The sequence below is a fragment of the Nymphalis io genome, chromosome 23, assembly GCF_905147045.1.
Source record: "Nymphalis io chromosome 23, ilAglIoxx1.1, whole genome shotgun sequence".
Taxonomy (NCBI): Eukaryota; Metazoa; Arthropoda; class Insecta; order Lepidoptera; family Nymphalidae; genus Nymphalis; species Nymphalis io.
Window position 1 is genome coordinate 9369241 of NC_065910.1, and position 8263 is coordinate 9377503.

The window sequence follows — 8263 nt, forward strand, 5'->3', positions numbered from 1 at the left end:
TTTTGACACACACAATTTAATTTTTTGTTTTTGAGTTGAATATGTAAAGTAAAACTAAGCCGAGATGGCCCAGTGGTAAGAACGCGTGAATCTTAACCGATGATCGTGGGTTCAAACCCGGGCAAGCACCACTGAATTTTCATGTGCTTAATTTGTGATTATAATTCATCTCGTGCTTTACGGTGAAGGAAAACATCGTGAGGAAACCTGCATGTGTCTAATTTCACTGAAATTCTGCCACATGTGAATTCTACCAACCCGCATTGGAGCAGCGTGGTGGAATAAGCTCCAAACCTTCTCCTCAAAAAAAAAAAAAAAAGAGGAGAGGAGGCCTTTAGCCCAGCAGTGGGACATTCACAGGCTGTTACGGTTACGGTATGTAAAGTCCTAATAATACACAACATCGTCCTTACCAGTATATAATCACCAATCGTGGGTTCAAACCGGGGCCAAAACCACTGAATTTTCATGTGCTTAATTTGTTATTATAATTCATCTCGTGCTTGACGGTGAAGTAAAACATCGCGAGGAAACCTGCATATGTCGAATTTCACTGAAATTCTGCCACATGTGTATTCCACCAACCGGCGTTGGAGCAGCGTGGTGGAATAAGCTCCAAACCTTTTCCTCAAATAGGGAGAGGAGGCCTTAGCCCAGCAGTGGGACGTTCACAGGCTGTTACTATTACTGTATTTTTTTGCAGGTTCTTCTCGGTATACATTCCTAACCGGTGACAAATTGACATGTGTGAAATGACAATTCAAACGTGCTTACAAGAACATACTTAAATAGAGTATATTTTCATTTGATTTGATTTAATTCTTCTAATAATTAATACAATAATTTCTATTTAATCACAACATTATTACAATTCTAAATAAGACTATCTTCTGTAGTTGTTAAAACTTCTGTATCACTGTATACGATGTCTTCTATGAACATAATTTCTTTGTCACGGATCTTAAATTTCTTTCCTATAGCTTTATCTCTTGATTCTGGATCATGAACATTTGTTATCACTTTTATATCTTCAGCATCAGATGAATCGGTACCAGAATCATATAACGTTGAATTATCAACTTCAACGATTTCAGCTCCAACCAATCGCTCTCTCAGAAAGTTATTGCCAAAATTTTCAAAAATAACTTGGTCATTTTCAATGTCCTCACCGCAACATCTATGAAAGAATAGATGGTAGACAGGTCGGCGATACAGACAGCTTAGGACAACGAACAAAACAATGGTAACCAGCACGCAAAACGTCAATACACGACACAACATTTTGTCTCATCTTATTTCTTCTTCAAACATTTTGATTTAACTGTTTTATAATTTGTAGGAAGTAACACTTGTTACCGTGTTGATAACTAATGTCTTACTAAAGCGGTCGCTTTGAGGAAAAACACTCTGGGGACTAATTGACGATTGATAGTTTTGCGTAGTAGAGTTCATTGTAGACTTGCGACAACATAATATGCCACATGATGCTCTTAGAAATATGTTTTAATTTTATTAACTAATAAGTGTAATTTCTTAACCTATATCCAATCGGGACACTGATCTATACGAAATTTCAACTGATTTTGACGCACACAAGACCGACAACAACGGTTTTGTTTTTGCGTTGAATATGTAAAGTCCTAACAATACACAAAATCGTCCTTACCAGTATATAATGTTACATTTAGAAAATAAAATATGCAGGTACAAAAATAACTAAACATTATATAAAAAAAGTCTATATAAAACACGTGATATTAAAAATGGAAACAAAATAAATTGAGTGAAAAGTATCCGCTTATTATGAAATGAATATTCGATTAACTATTACGTGTTATATACAATGAGCCATGGATCTAGGACGCATTAAACATCACGACAGATATCAAAAAGCCTGTTCAAACTTCTCGAGATAAAGATGGATATTGAAATAAGTCCGCCTATGTACACTTTCTTATATATAATAAACATCTACAATAATTGTTGTTGCAAAATTTTCTTCACTGTTTACTTAACGTTTCGAATCTTTATCCTAGTTTGTAAATATTAATTATTTATAATGTACCGATTAGCGTGTTTACTGATATATATGAATTGGTTTTAAGTGGTAACTTGATTGTTTTATGTACTTCTTAATGTATAATGCATGTAATATTTACTCTATGTTTACCTATACAAAAAAAAACATCAGCTTTTTTTCTGTAAACCAATAAATCCCTAAAAAATTGTTGACCTTGCATTAGGTGTATCTTTCTATGATATTGATTGAATTTTTTATTATATTGTTATCAACTTAAGATTACAATTTTTATTTTTTGTCTGTATATTTCAATTTGTTTTTCTATGAAAATATATAAAGATGGCTTTCAACAACACTTACAAAATTCATAATCTATTATTATTATTATTATTAAACAACTTTATTGCACACTCACGACGAAAAAAGAAAAGACAAACACAAGTAAAAAAAAAGAGAAACGAAGGCTTGTGGACCTCAACATGATGCGTACAAGGGCGGTCTTATCACTCAAGTAGTGATCTCTTCCAGACAACCCTGAATTAAGATGCTGGCAGGACCTAAAGGGCGAATGCATTGTACATACATATATATAAATCTATGTGAGATATAATTGTCTTAGTCGCTAGTCTGTGGTGCATCAGGTCGTGCTGCGTGGTAATTTGTATGCAGATTCGCTGCGTACTTCACCAAAGATGTGTTCCCTATATTAAAGACGAGTATTGAATTTAAATAATTCAGAACCGACTGACGTTGGTCACGTAACCATTGTTCGGACGTCTTCCCAACTTCCTGCAGAACAGGGTTTATGGAAATTTAAATGAAAAACTTTTTCAATATATAAATGGAAACGAAGAAATTTTGATTTGATACAAAATGAATTTGAAATAGAACTATTATAGAATAGAAAGAGGCGAGAGGATCCAGGGTATGAATGATGAAAGAACTTGAACGAATCTTTGCTAAAAGCCTCAATAATATATATATTTTTGAAAAATAAATAATTTCTAATTTATTTATTTTTTAATTTATTCATAAACCAAAGTGGTTAGAGATATGTAACTTGCAGGTGATTGTAATTTGGCAAAGAAAGTATCTATTGACAGATGTACTACTAAAATACGTTGTTAATGTTCCAGGCCCAGATTTAGAGACCCAAGGCCAATTTGAGTCACTCCCTCCATTCCGAAGCGATAAGCATATAAGAGAATTATAAAAGTTTTACTGTTGAAAATTCTCAGTAACAGCCCGGAGTCTGGACGTTGGAATAATGTACACTCCCGTGCATCAAAATAGCAAGTAAAGGAAAAAAGGAAAGCACGTAAAGCCATTGGTCATGCGCCTGAACTTTTACCGGTTGTGTCCGATTGTGAGAGTACACCTGCGTTTGCACACACATGAGATGGCCCAGTGGTTAGAACGTATGTTGTACTCCACCAACCACATGTGTATTCCACCAAACGGCATTGGAACAGCATGGTGGAATAAGCTCTAAACCTTCTCCTCAAAAAGGAGTAGCCTTAGCCAGCAGTGGTACATTCACAGGCTGTTACTTACTTTTTTACTTTTAAATTCTTGAAGCAGCCCGTCTGGGTAGGTAGCACGCACTCATCAGATATTCTACCGCTAAATATCTTTCCAAGGTTGGTGACCCTTTTCTGCGCTAAATTTTTGTTCATAATTTATTTCGCGCTCAATGAATATACATTTTTTGTTATCCTCCTATATCAAATAAGAAAAACTTATAGGAATTTTTGTTTGTCTTATATAAATCTTTATATAAGTCATTGATATTTTATTAATATGCATCCCGCGCGCTTCTTGCATTAACATAGGCAGGCAACCTTCACATTACCATACAAATGAACTCTCCTACGATGCCATGCCTCCACAAGATGATTTACAGACAAACGCCGGCTATGAATTTATTAATAGTTCAGAATTAGGAGATGTAATCGAATTGACGTTTTTAATTGAATATTATAAATGTAACTTGCTGACCCGGTAAACGTTGTTTTGACATATAAATTATATCTACTGAATATTTTGGTTTTTAAATAAAAAGTAACGAATTTATTTTAAGTGTGCGGGAATGGGATCTGTGACAAAAAAAAATGAAATGAGCGCTGTAGACGATAACCGCCGATAAAAAAAAAACACCCACCACTCATTTTCTCAATTCAATGTATTTCATTAATGCATTACATTAATTAACATATTCATTGTTTGATTAAAAGTTAAAAAATAAATGTAAAGTGAAAAAAGTAATATTTTTTTATCCTAAAGCAGTTAATTAATTTCGAAAAGCAATTGAATGGACAATATTTTTTATCAGTCCATCTATAGCCAACACAAATAAGCTCAAGGGTCCCACCCGAGAACATGCCACGTATAATTGTCCGTGTGATAAACATGGTGTGCCCAATTCTAAGCCACAAACGGACATCGTTTGGCCTTGCGACTTATTGATTGTCATTATACATAAAAACCACCCTGCGAATTTTTTCATGCGTTTATTTATTATTGTTTTCTTAGGTTATGTCTACGGATTTTGTGTGTGAGTTATGGCTCGTCGTACATTCGCCCTACATTATGAGACAGAACTTTTGAAAAAGGTGGTCCGTTATTTGTTCTCTTTTTAATATTGGTAAATGGTCATCCCGACCCATATACATTGGAATTATAAAAATATTCACCATTCCTTACATCGCGAATGTACCACCAACCTAGGGAACTAAATTATCCCTTGTGCCTGTAGTTACACTGGCTCCATCGCCCTTTAAGCCGGAACACAACAATACTAAATATTGCTATTTGGCGGTAGAATATGGGATAAACATGGCGCTGGCTATTTCGCTGTCGCATCGTTGTCTATCACCATGATTTTTTTTCTTGCGCGAGAATTTTAATTTTGCAATGACTCCTAAGATATTAATTTAAATTAATCCTTTTATAATTCCAGTGAGGCAACCGCGTCTTTTTATTGCCTTTCAATCGATTCAATTATTAGCAACTAACAGTTTCTATTAAAACAGAAATTGAATTACTGCTAAATATTTTTTGAAATATAATTTAACAATAAATTAAATATCAAAAATATCTTTAAAAGTTTCAAACAATTAAAACAGTCTACTATAAATTATATATTTTTATAATTGCTTGATGGTCATTGATTTTGTTTTTTTTTTCTTTCGATAGTTTTTTTGACGCTGAGCCTATGATAATACTATCATTTCTCTGATTATACTGTCGAATCATGTGTATATTGAATGTTTGTATACATGAATTAATTTACATGATTTATTAACTTATTTTTCAGGTTGCATTATTTATACTTGCTACAATTTCGGTTTCTAGACTTTCCTCCATAAAATTGCGATGAAAACATGATATAAGTCCCGTGTAAATTAAAACGATAACATAAAAACACAGTATGGTTGGGGAAGAAGAGACCCGGGGATGAACGAAGTCCTTTGCAATATTTTTTCGTGTGCGAATGGACTTCAGGAACAGCCTTGCTACTGGATACGTGCCGATGAGCAAACTGTTCAATGGTGACATGCTCACACGCACATTTTATTTACACGCGTCTATAACAAACAAAATCAAATAGTACTTACCGATGAAAAACGGTATACTTATAATGTATTTGTACTTTTAGTATTACAATCATAAAACACGCATATAATATTTCTTATAATTAAAAACAATCGTATAAAATTTTGCACGCACTGCGTTGTGCTACATAACAAATGCAGAATGTAACGTCAAAATGACGCGACGCTTCTCGCAAATGACTTGCGCAATAGTGGATGAAGTTCGATGAGGCGGACGTAGCACCATCTTTCATTCAACACTATGAATAATTTAAAATACAAACAATGGTTAAATTATTTGGACATTGTTCATACTAGAACCGTGATAAAAATGGGTCTATGGGTTAGGAGAGTATAAATTTGAGGTTATATGTATTTTTGACGCTAAATCGAAATAAAATACAAAATAAAAAAAAATAGAAACAAGAATTCTGGATAGGGACACCTTTATCATCTAGCGGTATGAAATATACTTTACGACCTATTCTCATACCTCCCAAATATATATAACAAATTTCATAAAAATCGGTCAAGCCGTTTCGGAAGAGTTCCACCACAAACACCGTGACCCTAAATTTTTATACATTAGATTATGTTATCTTACATAACAAAATGCTTTGTGCAAGCTCGTCTGGGTAGGTACCACCCACCAATCAGATATTCTACTGCAAAATAGCAGTACTTGGTGATATTGTGTTCCAGTTTGAAGGGTGAGTGAGCCAGTGTAATTACAGGCACAAGGGACATAACATCTTAGTTCCCAAGGTTGGTGGCGCGTTGGCGATGTAAGCGATGGTTAACATTTCTTACAATGATAATGTCTATGGGCGTTGGTGACCACTCATCAAGATCAACAATTTACTCGTCCGTCTACATATAAAATAATAATATCCGAGTATAAAAAAAAATGTTTTTGAACTCATACCTTTTTTAAGTTATAGGATTTACTTATAAAATATCAGGTGTACGAACATCGACTTTACGTGCTTTGTACTAAAAATTGAATATTAAATCATTAATTATTGGCCTCGAGACCTCTACAAAACATACATTTATAGTGAATACATCTGCAACTAATATTTATAAATATGAAAATTACAAAACGTACATGCCAACGTGAGTCATGCATAACATGTGCGTATTGCATACATTTACATATCAAATGACAGAATGGTTTCTTGAATCACGAGTGCTTAGAAAACATACTTATCGTAAACATTTCTATCATAAATGAGTGTGCTTAAAACAGCACTGCTGTTTTAATAAATAAGGCTTAGTATTACGAAGTTGGACTGTATAATATAGCTGCAAATCCCGACTTACTGAATTCAAACCACAAGTTCAGTCAATAATAACGAACTATTGCTTCTCAATACATAATATTATATATGTATGAAAAAATATTAATGATTTTCTGAGAAAATGTAGTAAACGGTACATGGAACAAACACAAAAAAATCACTCCTGTTACACGACTGCATAGTCAGTAAATCTTTTGTGGGGCAATGTATACGGTTATATAACAGAAACCCAGAAAGCGTTCAAAATGCCTCAGTTGCTAGATTTAAAAAAAAATGTTAAGGGACGCCTATGTGCCAAATGTTATGGTTCCAATTAGTGAGTTTATGAACGAAAGTAGACCTTGAGAATGATAAGCTGTATTTAAAACAAAGAACCCGATGAGTTTTTTTCATCGATCAAGTCAGGGCATTTTCTTTTCCAAGCCGATCGTAATTTTTAATTTGACAATCAATAAGTTCGTGTAATGCTTTTTAATTTAATAAAGGATTTGTTTTTAAGTGAATATTTGCGTAAGTAAAACCTTAAAATTTGGAATTATATTGTATTAATCTCCTGCCTACAAAAGCACTTAAAACTCTCGGTTTCTGAACTCTGTCTGGTCAGATCGGATTATAAAAGTGAAAGAACATAGAACGCACCTTAGCTATTCACAAACAGGATTACGACCACAGTCAGGTGGCCCACTTATTTGTCCTCGAGCTATAAAAATAGAGCCACATATAACAATACACAAACAATAATACTCAATAAAACATATTCTTTACTGACTTTATTAACAGACATACATACATATGACTTTATTATATATAGCAGAACAATGGCTAGGTAATCATTAGCTGTCTTCGCATAATCGCTAAGTACATACGTGCTTCGAGAGGTAATGATGACAATTAAATGAGTATCTAGTTGCTCATACTCGTTAGACCCCCTTAAGGATTACGTGTTTATATACATGAAATCCTAATTAATGTCAGAAATTCGAAAGCGATTGGTTTGTTTGTTAAGCTTTTTAAGAGTACAGAAAAGAACAAAGGGTACCTTGCATTTACCCCCCCCCCTCCCCCCTAAACACACACACACACACACGGGCGAAGCTGCGGGCGGAATATAGTTCGATTCAGCTTTTTCCACGGCCATAAATTAATTACAATAACAGCCTGTGAATGTGCCACTCCTGGGCTAAGGCCTTCTCTCTCTTTTTGAGAAGGATGTTTGGAGCTTATTCCACCACGCTGCTCCAATGCGGCTTGGTGGAATACACATGTGGCAAAATTTCAGTGAAATTAGACATATGCAGGTTTCCTCACGATGTTTTCCTTCACCGTCAAGCACGAAATGAATTATAATA